This window comes from Cryptomeria japonica, chromosome 7 (genome assembly GCF_030272615.1).
Source record: "Cryptomeria japonica chromosome 7, Sugi_1.0, whole genome shotgun sequence".
In the NCBI taxonomy this organism is placed as follows: domain Eukaryota; kingdom Viridiplantae; phylum Streptophyta; class Pinopsida; order Cupressales; family Cupressaceae; genus Cryptomeria; species Cryptomeria japonica.
In genome coordinates, this window is record NC_081411.1 from 629,673,606 (window position 1) to 629,689,956 (window position 16,351).

The following is a 16,351-nucleotide window of genomic DNA, read 5'->3' on the forward strand; positions in this document are numbered from 1 at the left end:
GAGAAGGATGATGGAATTCAATCAAGAAAGGGGGATGAAAGACAGAAGATATGAAAGTGAAAGAGCTTTTTGTGCGTTATCATCATTGAGCTTTATTATGGCAAGTAGGATATGACAATCGAGGCATATGTTCGACCCAAAAAGTCATTGTACCTGTTTGCATGGAGATAAGACAGTCACAAACAAGGAATGCCCCAGTTCACACTAGACTCACAGTGTCCTCATATCATTGGACAAGTCATAGCATTACTAAGAGACAATCCACAGATAGCAAATACCAATAGGTGACGATACCCCATCCTCGCCTTTCTAGTTAAAGACATCCTGGAGATAAAATCTCTAGTCAAAGACATCCCAGAAAAGCTAAAAGACATGTCACCAAAAAGATAAGATCAAAATAAAACCAAGACTCGACACCAACATCCACTGTAGTCCTCAAGTTTAGTGTCTCTTGTCACTTGTATAAGTCTTATTTGATTGTGGTCACAATGTTTACTTTCACAAAATGGATAGATAGCACCGAACCATAATGTTGTCTGAGTCTGTTGAAAGATTTGATTTTGTTGAAGCCCATTGTTGCTGTTGTGTCTCATCTGAAACTGACTGAATCCATGAAACTGATACTTTATTGCAGAGAAGATGAAACTTTATTGTGGATCTGTGATGCAAATGTTTCTTTATTGCAGATTGTGCGCAGATAGACTGAAGGAAGCTGGAAGAAACTGTACTCCTCGAAACATGTGATGTTCTCAGTTCCACACCCATCACTAGACGTAGGAATTGCCTTAGGTATAGATAGGATCTGATTTATTATGGATGGAAAGGGAGGTTTATTATGAATGGCTAACCAATCTTGAGTAGATCAATAACAAGCCATGATGGGAATGGGTAAGTTTATTATAGATGAATTGGTTGTGAGTGTGTGCAAAGGGAAAGGATGAAAGTGAATCCTGAAGGAGGGAAGAGCAATGTCTCTACACATGGTGCTGGTGACCCAGTTTTCACCATGGTACTTGCCCAGGGCACCACCGAAGTGGTTTTCACCATTGGACGAAATTATTTCTCTTTACTTTTTTTGATTTTTCAATGTTTTTTGTTGTCACAAGGCACCTGTTTGCTAGGTTTTCACCAAGTAACGATTTTTTTTTGTTTTTATAATTTTTTTTTTGTATTTTTAAATTTTTTAAATTTTTTCGTATTTTTGAATTAGGATATTCCGAAGAGCTATGTGTAGAACCTGCGAAGGTGCATGCTGTTGATAGGATCCTCCAAAGGTTCACCTTCTGTAGTTGAGAGCTGATATGCCCCAGATCCATATATTGTTGTAATGATGTAAGGACCAAGCCAATTTGGTTCGAACTTGCCCTTCTTCTCTCTGTCTTGCTGATTCTTGGGGTTTTCTCTGAGAACCAAGTCACCTACCTCAAATGTGTGAGGCTTGACTTTGTGATTGTAGCTGCGACTCATTCATTGTTGGTAAGCCTTGAGGTGATTAAAAGAAGCTTGTCTCCATTCATCCAGTAGTTCAAGTTCTTGTAAGCGAGAGACTCTATAATCCTCATCACCGATGATGTTTTGCAAAGAGACCCGTAAAGAAGGTAACTCAACCTCAATAGGCAAGATGGCTTCAGTGCCATAGACAAGTGAATAGGGTGTAGCTCCTGTAGGTGTGCGAACACTTGTGCGATAGGCCCAAAGTGCAGGATTAAGTTGGATATGCCAATTATGGCCAGTGTCGTCGACTGTCTTCTTGAGGATTTTAAGGATTGTTTTATTAGACGCCTCAGCTTGGCCATTACCTTGGGGGTAATATGGTGTGGAGAAACGATGGGAAATATGGAAATGGTCACAGAGTTCATGAACATCCTGATTTTTGAAGGGATGCCCATTATCAGTAATAATGGAAACAGGAATACCATATCGGCAAATGATATAGTTAAGGATGAATGTAGCAATCTGTTTTCCAGTGACTTGTGTGAGAGGCACAACTTCAATCCACTTTGTGAAATACTCTATGGCAGTGATAACAAATTTATGACCATTGGACGAAGGAGGGTGAATCTTGCCTATGAGATCGAGTCCCCACTGACAAAAGGGCCAAGGAGACACAAGTGGTTGTAGTTCTTGTGCTGGCGCATGTATGAGGTCTCCATGAATTTGACATTGCTTACATTTCTTGAAAAACTGATATGAGTCTTTTTCCATATTGGGCCAGTAATATCTATTCCTAATGAGTTTCTTGGCCAAGGTAGGACCACTAGCATGTGGACCACATATCCCTTCATGCACTTCACGTAACGCAATCTGAGCTTTGTTGCTTTCTAAACATCTAAGAAGAGTGCCATCTAGACCTCACCGGTATAGGATATCAGCTAAAATGACATATCGAGAGGATTGGCGAATGAAGGTGCGACATTGGTTATTTGATAGATCAGGAGGTAGAGTACTGTCACGAAGGTATGTGAAGATGGAACCATATAACTGGGATTCAGGATCAACAACACATATCATCCCAGTAGGAGTGATCTCATATGAATGAAATAAAAGGTTATCCACCAAGAACTCATAGTAGGTCTCATTTGGAGGTAGATCGATTAGTGAAGCAATTGTAGCCATGGCATCTATGGCGTGATTCTGCTCTCTTGGTATTTGCTCAAAATCTATCTTTGTAAAGTGTTGTTTCAGGTCATCCACCATTTTTTTGTAAGGCATTAATTTTTCATCTTTTGTTTGGTAATCATCAGTTGCTTGATGGATGACAAGTTGAGAATCCCCAAAAACACAAAGTTCCTCGATCTTCCACTGAACTGCAGTCCGTAATCCAGTTGTTAATGCCTCATATTCCACTATATTGTTAGTGCAAGGAAATGATAAGCGGTATGATTTTGGTATAGAATCCCCTTGAGGAGTTATAAAGAGGATACCAGCTCCTGCCCCATGCTATGTGTATGAGCCATCAAAGTAAAATTGCCATGGCTTCGCATGTGATATTGTTAAAATGGATTCATCTGGAAATTCTAAATTTAGAGGAACATCATCAATCACGGGGGCATCTGCTAACTAATCTGCAATGGCTTGTCCTTTTATTGCTTTTCTGTCCACATACTCAATGTCAAATTCACTCAGGATCATTACCCATTTGGCTAGTCACCCAGTAAGTGTTGCTTTATTTAGAAGGTACTTCAATGGATCTATTCTTGCAACTAATTTAGTCTTATGAGTGTGCATATAATGTCGTAATTTCTGTGAAGCAAAGACGACGGCTAGACATGCACGCTCGATTGGTGTGTAGTTTAGCTCATATCCCACCAATGTGCGACTGATATAGTATACTGCCTTTTCCTTGCCCTCAGCAATTTGTTGTGCTAAGAGTGCCCCCAATGTTGTTGGAGTAGCTATAATGTATAGTAACAGAGGCTGATCGGGAACTGGTGGCATCAGAACTGGTAGATTTAAAAGATAATCTTTGAGCATTTGAAAAGCCTATTGACAGTTATCATCCCATTTGAATTTGATGTTTTTATGTAGCAGGTGCTGAAAAGGATTACACTTATCTGCAAGTTGCGCTATGAACCTTTGTATGGACTGGAGTCTGCCTTGTAAGGATTGAAGTTGACTAATATTTCTAGGTGGCAGCATGTCCAAGATGGCCTTGACTTTTGCTGGATTGGCTTCGATTCCTCTTTTGGATACAATAAATCCTAAGAGTTTCCTGGAGGTTACTCCAAAGACACATTTCTTGGGGTTTAATCTTACTTTGTATTTTTCCAACTGATCAAAGATGACTGAAAGTATGTCCAGATGTGTATCTTTGTCTACTGATTTACCCAAGAGATCATCAACATAATCTTCCACGGTTACATGCATGAGATCATGAAAGATAGTAGTCATGGCTCTTTGATATGTAGCACTTGCATTTTTTAGCTCAAACGGCATGACATTCTAGTAGAAAGTTCCCCAAGGACAAGTGAATGATGTTTTGTGTTGATCCTCGGGTGCAATCCTGATTTGATTATAACCAGAAAATCCATCCATTAATGATAACATTTCGTGACCTGCCGTGAGATCAATAATCAAGTCAATATTTGGTAATGGGAAGTCATCTTTTGGACAAGCTTTGTTGATATCTCTGAAATCTATACATATTCTGATACTGCGATCTGGTTTACTGACAGGCACTAGATTGGATATCCATTCGGGGTAATCAATTGGGTGTATGAATCCAACATCCAATAATTTTTCAAGTTCTGCTTTGACTAGTAATGCCACTTGTGGATGCATTTTTCTTAATTTCTGTTTCACTGGCTTTGCCCCCGGTTTGACTGTCAAATGATGCATTACCAAATCCGGATCTAGTCCAGGCATATCAGTGTATGACCATGCAAAGTTTATTTGTCGTTCTTTGAAGAAACTTATGAATTTTGACCTTTCTGACTCTGTCAACAATTTAGCCAAGTATATGTTGTGTGGAACCTCTTCTGTACCAATGTTTGTTTTGATAGTCTCCTCTACCAACATGGATGACTTTTCCTCATACGATGCTAGGAGAATGTCGAGCCTTCCATCTTCGGGTGCCTCAGAGAGGTTTTTGCCCTCAGATACATCCTTTCTTTTTACTTTTTTGGGATCAGATAGTGCCACGATGTGGTTTTCGCCAGAAGACCCTTGATTTGTTCTTATTTTCACATTTTTGCGATTGGAAGGTTTGACACCCTCACCAAAATATGCCATGTTGTTGAGTTCTATAATGTATCCTACTTTATGGTCCCCAGGGGGAAGATCATCTCATATGCCAAGATAGTCAATAACAACTTCATCATTTTGGAATGTGTCAAACTATGCTGGTCCTTCATAATCCTAGTCAATGAGTTGGTGGTGAACAAGGGGAAGGTTTTTAATGTCCTCGAAGTTGGTGAGACTAAGAGTGAGGATGTGGTTATATTCAGGTATGTCAAGGTAATCATCGAGGTCATCGATGGAACTCTCCTCATCAGTTTTGATCATGAGCGAATCCAAATTGTCATCACTAGTAGCGCATTTTGGGACAGGTGTTCTCATCCTATGTGATTTCAACCTAGAACCTTGAGACAAAGACTGTGTGGCATCCTCATGGGTTGTTTCTTGATGAACTCTGAACTTTTTATAAAATTCCTCTTCTTCTGTGGGTTCATCTAGTTCTCTGAATGTCTCGGTGAGCTCATAGTCACTGGAGGATTTGTTTGAACCCCATTCCCATTCATTGGAGTCTGTGGAATAGCGATCCTCTTGTTGAATTTTGGTAGCTTTGATTTGTAAGGCTTCCTCTGTCTGTTTAGTGTGGACCTTGGAAGTCAGGAAACCAAGTCCCTTCAAGCGTTCCTTTTTTACAGTCAATTCAGGTTGTAAAGGTTCAATGATGCCTTCCTTTCGTAACCCAAGAGGGCTTTTTCCATCATACCTGAATTTTTGTACAATCTTGAAGCCTTTGCCATATTTCTCACAGGGTATATTGATGTGATCTTGTGTGTCATCTTCAATGTCTTTGTAAAGCATTTTGTATAAGTTTTCTTCCAGTTTTCCCCATCTTTGAAAGGTAGTAGGGTCCCATTCAAGTATCACGATGGATACTTGCTTGTTAGGATGTGGTCTTCCATATTCTTTTGGAGAACTCATGAATTGTCATAAGTACATGGTCTGATTTAAAGTGTACTCTCCCATGCCTCTTTTCTAAAATTTGCCTTTAAGCTCACCATGCTTTGATGTCGAAGGTTTTAATGACTCAGGATCAATGTATGCCGAAGAAGGAATATGTCCACGATTACTGGGAATGATGGTTTCCATATGTGATCTCAGGTTATTGCAATATATGAACGGATTAGGATCACCGTTAACTATTACCTCGACTCCATTGTGAGGAAACTTAATGCATTGGTGATATGTCAATGGGACTGCCCTCATTTCATGAATCCAAGGATGTCCTAGCAATATATTATAAGTGAGGTCTAGATCTAGGACTTGACAAACCACATCCTTTGTAACTGGCCCAATTCTTAGAGGTAAGGTGACCGTGCCTTTGGATGAGCGCTCTTCATCATCATATGCCTTGATGGTGATTTGATTTGTTGAATTCATAGCTTTATCAGAATATCCCAATTGTTTAATGATGCTCAATGTACAAATGTTTAGACCAGCTCCTCCATCTATCAGGACTCGCTTTATTCTATGTTTGTGTATGAAGGCTTCAATGTGTAGTGGTGCATTATGTGGTTGACTTACAGAGGCGTCATCGACTTCTGTGAATGTAAGGGAGTGTGGAATGGAAAGGTATCCCACCATGGCTTGAAACTGGTCCACATTCAGATCAGTAGGAATGGTAGTGTCTCTCAAGATTTTGTCAAGAATAGCTTTATGTGTGGGGGATATGCGTAAAAGCTCAAGGATGGAGATGAGCATGGGTGTCTTCTCTAACTATTCTACAAGGTCATATTCAGGTTTGGTTGATAAAGAAGCAGCATTTTTATTTGAAGCACCTGGCAAGGTGATTTTACCTCGACGAGTTGTAACATGACATTCAAAGGTAGGTTCGGAAGAAGATCCAACACCTTTTAGGACAATCTTGGGTCGCTAGGTAGTACTCTCAGGAGTTTTGTCCTTAATGATAATAGTAGAGATATGATTGTCCATCAAGATGTGATTGATAGTTGAATCATAGTTGTAAGGTGCTCTAGTATATTTGGCTTGATCATTTGTGACTTTAGCTTTTCCCTTGTCATGCTTTGGGAATGGCTCCTTAAACATCTCATGTTCTTGATTGGATGAGTGTCCCTCAATCTCAATGTCACCTCTATCAATGAGATCTTGTACGATGTTCTTTAGTCGATGACAATTTCCTATCTTATGACCCTTGCTCTTATGAAACTCACAATACTCATCATAATTCCACCAATTTGGTTTAACCTTTGGTTCATATGGAGGAAAATCTGGAACTGTGATTACCTTGTTTGCCACTAGCTTTTTGAAGACTGACTCAAGTGGTTCTTCCAATGGAGTATAATTCCTTCATGATCTAGAAGTTGTTTGAGTATTCACTTGATTGTTTGTAGAACTTGATCCCAAAAAGATGAATTTGGGTCGCACCGTGTTGGAATCAACAACACCATCATTGAATGTGTTCTTGTTTTTATTCCAAAATCTTGGCTTGTCTTTTCCTTTAAAGTCATCTTTGTTTTCCTTGAATATCTTAATGACTCCTTGTTCAATTAGGACCTTCTCTGTTGCTAAGCCTTTTTCAATGACATCCTTGAAGGTGGACAAACAAGCTTTTCTTAGATCATACCCAATGTCTTTGTTAACGTTTTGTGTGAACATCTCTACCATTTGTTTTTGTGGAATTTCACAAGAGCATCTGCTGGCTAGATTTCTCCATCTTTGTAAAAATGATGCAAAAGACTCTCCCTCTTTTTGCTTGGTGTTGCATAAAGTAGTGACTGATATGTCTGTCTCTATATTGTAGGAGAAATGTTGAATAAATGCCTCTACTAAGTCACCCCATGACTTAATACTAGGTGGGAGTTGGGAGAACCATTCCATAGCTTGATCACCTAAGCTTTGTTGGAATAATCTCATCAAATATGTCTCTTCTGAAGCTACTTCAATGCAAGCTGTGAAAAACTATCTTATGTGTGCCTTAGGATCCCCTTTTCCTCTATACTTATCAAATTTAGGCATCACAAAGTGTGTAGGAAATGGAGGCATTGGAATTCTCTTTTCAAATGGATAAGGACATATGTCTCTCATTGTGTATGTTGGCTTCAGTGTATTTATGTCCTCCATTTTCTTTTGTAAGTCCCTGATTTGTTGCTCCAAATTGCTCTTAGGTGAAGATCGACTTCTTGGACCATACCCCATGTTTGAGGCACCAATTTGAGGAGGAGCATGCTGCATATATGGATGATATTGATCATACACATGTTCATATGGAGGAGGTCTATAGTTATGCTGCATATATGGAGCGCTTGGTATAGATTCATGTTGAGGAACACCATATCTATTTTGTGCATGTATACCATACTCTACAGGCATGTCATGTTCTATTGTGTTGCCCCCAAATTTGACACAGGGTTTCCTTATGTCCAAATTTTGAGCATGCCTTTGAATATCCAATTGCTTTGGTTGATCCCTAGCTTGAGTATGTGATTGAGCATATCTGTCTGCATAAGACTTCCATAATGGCCTGCGAAGGTGAGTATCATATGCTTGACCATGTGTATGTGGGACCTCTAGTTTTTGAAGCAAAGAAAATGGTGATTCAGGTACCATATATGGTCCTCTATTTCCTCCACTATTAGGTCTCCTTTGATCCATGTTGGAGTGAGTTTGTTGCAAAGGTCGATTTTCCATTATTTGAGACATGTCAAAATCATGAGGTATCTTGGCTCCACTTTGTGCCATCATTTGTAAGAAGTATTGTCTATCTCTCCTCATTATTTCCTCAACCAATCGATTGAAATAGGGATTCATAATGGATTCTTCCACATCTACTGAATGTATTGAAAAATTGTCCATATTGTCATTGTGTGTAGCATTATTGTTTGTAGTGTCTGTGTTCTCAACATTTGGAATGTTTCTATAGACATCCATGTCAGGTAATGTAGTGTGATCAGTATTGAAAAAGATATCATTCTCATACTCATAAGAACTCATGTTTGCGGAGTCTTGAGCCTCTTTAGTTTCTCTCCTAGATTTTTGAAGACGGGTTTCAACCATCAACTAGGTATTGACCAAGATGTGTGAGACTAGATGAAAATGGAAAAAGTATGGAAGACCAAGAGTTCGATGGAGTGTAAATGAATCTGAGGCGTACTTGCAATGTCCAAAGTGTAAGACCAAGTATGTATGTAGTAGAGTAGGTGTGACTCCCAAAGAGAGGATAGTTTCTCTTGATGAGGGAAGTTGACCTTGACTCTAAGTAAGACCAAATGAGACCCAAAGGTAAGAAACCTTGATGAGGGACCACCTAGCAAAGTGTTGTTGTATGTAGTGTGTTGACAAAGTATGATGAGGACAAGCAAGTGACCTTTTGACTCAAGTTTAGACAAATGTAAATGTAAAGCAAGATGTGAAGCAATGATGGACTATGTGAGACCCTAAGACAGGTTGAATGCTAAATGAAACTTGGAGAAACAACCTAGGAAGCTCAAGAATTCTGAAACTGATTTCTTTTGTTTGCTGGGCTGCAAAAATTTTTGTGCAATTCTGAACACAGACGCGCCTGTATACTGCACAGACGCGGTTCCCCAACACAGACGCTGTTATACACATAGACACGATTCTGCCCTTCACAGACGCACCTAGACAACACAGACGCGATTAAAACAGACACAGACGCGTTTCTGTACAATTTGTGCAATTTTTTCCAATTTGTGAAGTCGTTTCATGGTGACCAAATTTGACTGTTTGACTATTTTTCATGACAAGAGGACACAATTTTGATGAGGACTTAATGTTTGTAAGTGTCTAGACTCAAAAAATGACTCCAAGAAAAGTGTGTTGTTTGATGTAAAATTGTTTTGCATACACTTGAAGACACAAAAGACACAATGTTTTTCTATTTGGTCTTGAATGTTTGAATGTTTAAAATAAGTCAAGCACAATTCTTATGGCTGGCCAAGACAATAGTTGTTGATCCCACATGGGGTTTTACCCCCGAGGCTTCGCTATTCAGAGTGGATACTTAGATGCTTGACCTCACTGGCTCCACCCTCGGCACTCACTTCTCGGGTCAGCCAAGCATCAATCCCCACGAAAACTCCCCGTTGTGAACTTTGTATCTCTACTAAGAACTGTATGTGTGTGGGCCGCTACCAGAGGTCCGACCTCCTGCCCCAACAACTAGAAGGATTTGGGCTTCTAAAACAAAAAGGTGCTAGTAAGGGCATCCGCTCGTGTGGCCATACATGTGGCACTTTCAGCTCTGTAAATACAGAAGGCTCCCAGTCGGTAGAGGTTACACCCTACAAATGATCAAATAAATTTGATCAAACGAGTTTATGGGGAGACATAGTGTCGGTATGAACTAATCAACACATGTTATTAATAGTTTTCACCATGAATACATTTGTTTATAGTGGTTCGGAAGAGGTGGGTTTTCCTCGCTACCACTTGGGTCGTTCTCTTCTCACTAGTAGTCCTAATGACCACATGGGAAGACAGGCCCTCTAAAGATTAAACAAAAAGGGCCTATTGCTCAAGACACAAAAGACAATGATTCAATTTTAGTGCACCAATGGAAGTGTTTGCTAGTCTATGAAAACAAGGCAAACAATAAAAGTCCAAAAAACCCTTGCCAAGGACCTGCAACAAAGAGTTGTTAGTAGTTTGGATTGTTTCAAATGATCACCCCTTCTTGCAAGCACACAAGTTAGGTAAATTTTTAAAACCCAAAAGACTTTGTGAAATAGGGGCCTTCAACCAAACGATTTAGTTTCCGAGGCAAGCTGCACCACTTTTGTTAGCTAGATCTGAAAATGTTAGCGCAAAATAAACCAGATCTGAAACCCAAAGTGCGAAACTGAAATTAAATGAATAAACTTCAAAATTTTGAAACTGCCAAACACAGACGTGGATACCCCAGACACAGACGCGGTTTTGTGATGCAAACGTGGTTCTGTGAGACATAGGCGCGACTATAAGTCATAGACATGGCTATACAACACAGACACAGCTCCAGCAATCACAGACACTACTCCAAGGCATAAACGCAAGTTCCGAAACCTACAAAACAAAATGTTGCCTATAACACAGACACAATTTAAGCTGTCGCAGACGCGCTGGAAAATCAAAAACGTGATCCGAATGTATGTAGACACAGAAATACCAAAGATGTTGTCGAAAACGTCCGATCTGCAACTTCAAAACACAAAACCTACGACAAGGAGGTTAAATACAAAGGGACAAGAGTCCCACCGGGCGTGCCAAAATGTGTATGGTGAAAATGGATAACAATAATAACAAGATTGAAAGGCTAAATGAATTCAACCACCAAACCCTAGCCTAACAACAACAAAGATCCACCATAACATATGAAAATTACCTAAGACAAATGCAAATCAAATGAAATCACAAAGATTCTACCATCACATGTCCAATAGGGTTTTGATCTCCATTCTTCCTATCTCCATTGATCTTGCTTGATATATTTGCTCTTAGATTTTATGTGCACAAGAGCTCAACAAAGAACGAAATGTGGTTGCAAGTAGGATCATAGTGTAGTCAATTGCATAAAATATGATTAGGGTTTTGATAATGAAGAAAGCATCTCATTAAATAGAAGACACAATATGAAATGGAGGGATAAGATTGAGAGGTGTAAAAAGGAGGTCGGCTATGATTAGAGGGTAGGTAGAAGAAATAATAAAATAATGAAAGAGGTAGGTAGTGTAGGAATTAAGAGATGAATGACATGTGTCATGTGTAGAAAAGTTAATGAATTAATTAAATAAATAAAGATTTATTTAATTAATAGAAGAAATGAGATCAATTAAATAAATAAAATATTTATTTAATTTATGAAAAGGATAATTTAAATAAATAAGTGTATTTAATTAAATGAGAAATAAGGCTAGAAGAGGCTAAATGAATTATTTAAATAAATAAAGATTTATTTAATTAATAGAAGAATTAGGCTTAGATAATTAAATAAATAAAATATTTATTTAATTAGACATGACAATTTTAGGTGTCTACACCTTGTAAGGGAAGTGTTATACTATGGATAACAAAGAAGTACCTATTATGGGTACAATGAAAGATGTAGAGGTGAAAATAGCAGCATTCCCTGAGGCCACCTATAAGATGGATGTCATAGTAACTGACACCAAGCCCCATTATTAGATGCTTTTGTCTAGACAATGGGTTGCAGCAGTTGGAGGAAATGTCCAGCTAGACCTCTCTTATGCAACTATCCTAGTGAATATAAATCAAGTGAAATTATATAGAGAACAACATTCCCTAAGGGTCATCGAGAAAATAGATCCTAACATGCTTAATTGCATGATTGATGTTAATGAATTGGAATTTCAACAAGAAAGCCTATGGCAAATATGCTTTGATGGAGCTTGTTCCAAAGAAGGATCTGGAGTAGGAGTACTGTTTGTTTCCCCATCAAGTATTACTTTTAAATAGTCTTTTCTATTGGCTTTTCAGTGCACAAATAATATAGTTGAGTACAAGGCCTTATTATTGGGGATGGAAATTGCCAAGAAACATGGGATTCGATTGTTAAGATTCTTTGGAGATTCTGAACTTGTGGTTTCTTATATAAGATCAAAATATGCATATAAGAATGATAGGTTAAAAAGTTATAAACATGTTTGGGATATGATTGAGTACTTTGATGCATTTTTCAATTGATTGGATTGAAAGGTCAAAAAACATTATGGAAGAATTCTTAGCTAATGTTGCATTAAAAAATGATGATGTAACACTAAATGGAGTATGAATAGTTGAAATCAAGGCTAGACCTGCTATTCCAGATAATGTGTATAACTGGTGGGTATTCAAAAGTGATGATGATATACTGAGGTTTGTACAATGCGTTAATGAAGATGAAGGTTAGAAAATTGATTGTAATGCATTGGTAGAAGTAGTAGATGAGAAAGAAACAGTTTTTGGAAATAACATAGTTTAACTAGAAACTAATGAGATACCCAAAGGACTAGTGGAACTAGAGTGTATGTTCAACTATAGTAACAGTCATTTACATGAGAAGTCATCTACTAAGTTGGAAGAACTGGAAGAGGTAAACTTAGGGACAGGGTCATCCCCTAAGTTGGTGTATAATGGGAAAATTTTTCCTTCCCATATCAAGGCTAACCTCATTAATCTGTTAAAAAAGTATAAACATGTTTTTTCTTGGTCTTATGATGACTTGAAGGGGTTAGATGATTTATTTTAGCATGAAGTACCTCTACATCTTGATGCTAAGCCTTTCAAACAAAAGAAAAGACCTATTAACCCACTCCTGGAACCCAAAATGTAGCAAGAACTAACTAAGCTAAGAGAAGGGGGAATTATAAATCCTATAAGGAATTCATCATGGGTATCCAATCTGGTTCCCGTCAGGAAGATGAATGGGGACATAAGGCTACGTGTAGATTTTAAGAATTTGAATGTCGCTTCTCTTAAGGACATCTAATCATCACCAAACATGGAAGCTATGTTATAAAGGGTAACTTGTCTATGACTTATTATCAATGATGGATGGATTCTTCGATTATAATTAGGTATTAGTAAAAGAGTCTGAGCAGTTCAAGACTGCTTTTACTACCCCATGGGGAACCTACATTTATGTACGGATGTTGTTGGGTTTAAGGAATGTTGGGGCAACTTTTCAGAGGGCTATGGATGTAGCTTTTAAAGAATTTATTAACATCATAATGGTTATTTACCAGGATGATCTTACATGTTTTTGCAAAGAAGGAAGATGACCACTATGGTAATTTGGAAAAGGTATTCTGTAAGGCCTTGGAATTTGGTGTGTCTCTAAATCCCCAAAAATGCCACTTTTCTATAACTGAAGGAAAGTTATTAGGACATATTGTTTCTAAGGATGGGGTTAGGATTGACCCTAAGAGAATTGAGGCTATTAACAATGTGCCTCAACCAAAGAATGTTAAAGGAATTCAGTCCTTCTTGGGTAAGGTGAATTTTGTTAGATGGTTTATAGCCAACTTTGCTGAGATTGTTAAGCCTATTGTTAAGCTACTGAAAAATAATATTAAGTTTTCATGGGATGAGGAAGAAACATAGGCCTTTGATAAGATTAAAAAGGCTATTCAGGAAGCCCCAATGATAAAATTTCCTGACTACAGTAAGCCTTTTTCACTCTTTTCCTCTGCTTCTTACCATATAATAGTAGCAGTTTTTCTTCAGAAGGATGATGAAGGGTATGAACATCCAATTGCTTTTTATAGTAGATCCTTGTAGGTTGCTGAGTTAAAATTTGAAAGTATGGAAAAACAAGCATATTCTTTTGTCAAGGTTGTTAAAGCATTCAGGCCTTATATTCTAAATGCAAGGGTAGTTGCTTATGCCCCACATGCAGCTGTTAAAGACATTTTATCCCACTCTGAAGTTACTGGTAAAAGGTGTAGGTGGAAAAATAGGATATAGGAGTTTTATCTTGAGATTAGGATCAAAAAATTACTAAGAGGACTAGGCCTTGCAAAACTAGTGACTAAATCAAATCTTGTTAACATTGGCATTAACAACGTTGAAACTAAAGATTTTATGGTCACTAGTATTGAAATGAAGGCATGGTATTTAGAGATTGTGCATTTCTTAAAAAATGTAGCATGTCCAAAAGGAATGACCCACAATCAAAAGAGAACACTAAAGATGAAGTCACATAAATATGTTTTTCATTTAGGGAGACCTATATTGGAGAAATAGAGATGGGGCGTTATTGATGTGTCTAGATGATTCCCAAGCTCAAAAGGTGTTGCCAAAGATGCATAATGGAATATCTGGAGGTCACTATTTAGAAAAGACAACTACTGGCAAAATAATCAGGGTAGGATACTACTGGCCTACATTGCTTAAAGATACCCACAAGTATGTCTAGAAATGTGACCTTTGTGAAAAATTTGCTTCCAAATTAAAGTATGTCGGTGCCTTGCCACTTAACCCTATTACAGTTGAGGTCCCTTTTGTGAAATGGGGCATGGACTTCATTGGAGAGATAACATAAAAATTAAGCCGAGGTCATAGGTAGATCTTGGTGGCCACTAATTATTTTACAAAATGTATTGAGGCCATACCTACCAAATAGGAAACTAGTAAAGTTGTTATTGAATTTTTAATGGACAATGTATTAACACGGTTTGGTGTGCCCATGAAGTTGATAATGGATAATGCTATGTGCTTTAGGTCAGAGGAATTCATAGAATTTTGTGCAAGCTATGGAATTATCATGTCATATTCCTCACTGTACCACCCACAGGGCAATGGTCAGGCAGAATCAAGCAACAAAAGCCTCTTGAACATCATTAAGAAGATTCTTGAGCAGAATAAGAGAACTTGGGATCAAAAGATCAAGCTAGCTTTATGGGTAGATAGAATTATTGTGAAGAAGGCCATTGGTACGTCTCCCTTTGAATTGGTATCTAGATTATAGACCAGGGTACCTATAAAAATTCTCCTCCCTATATACAAATTCTTGCAAGATGAGGAATTTGAAGTGTCTAAACCCATGGAGGATAGAATGATCCAATTGGTATAATTGAAACAAATGAGAAGTATGGCTAATAAAAGGGATCTAAGAATTTAGTTGCAATCAAAATATCTTTTTGATAAAATAACTACAACTAGAAAGTTCCAGATTGGTGATATAGTTCTTTAGTGGAATGCTAGAGAACAAGATAAAGTAAAGCACAAGAAATTTGAATCATTATGGATAGGCCCTCTGATTGTCTTTGATATTAATGAAAAAGATTCATACTTTCTACAAAAAATGAACAGCGAGTTACAGGAATTCCCAGTGCATGGACAATTCCTGAAATATTACTTCTCATGACTCATTTTGTCCATGCACAGTAGTTGTAAATTTTTGTATATTAGGATTGCTTTGATTAGGGTTTTGTTTTGGTTTGCATTCCAGAGTTTTGCTAAGTTCCTATGTTGATCTCATGTTCAACCATCCCCAATTGAAGCCATTGTTATTGGTATTTTGGATGGTGTTTCTTTTGTCCTGATATTCTTAATTTTCCAATCTTTCTGATGTGCTAAGTCTGCAAATCAGTGGTTTCAAAGGGTTTAGGGTTCAATAATTTCAAAATAATTTGGTAAAAGCCTTTATGTCATATTTTCCTAAGGACTCATTTGTTTGTTCATTACCTTTTTCACTTAACCAGAAAGGTCACCATGTCATTAAAAGGGGCGATTTGAGCTTTAGGCATAGGCGGGCTTTATTAAAATTCAGACGCTTTATATTTTCCTAAAGTCCTAAGTATGTTTCTTAATGTATACATCATGTTCTTAACGGTCGAGTAAGTCTTGTTTGATCCTACAGCTGTCGTGATACTGCAATAAGAAGTCACACTTTGAATACTCATCGTGACTCAGCGACAAGACACTAGTGGTGGGACCGGTCAGAGAGTCAGCAGTGGCGGTTAAGTGCTAGCAGTCAGCGGTGGCGGTTAAGTGCTAATAGTCAATAGTGGCAGTTAAGTGCTAAGACTCAATAATGGCGGGTAAGTGAAAAGGGACCTTAAAGATCTAATGGTAAGGATATGATCTAACTATTGTCACTAGACCACGATGAAGAGTTGTGAGAGTTTTACTCTTTGCGAACTAGCGACTGAATGGTGGGCCT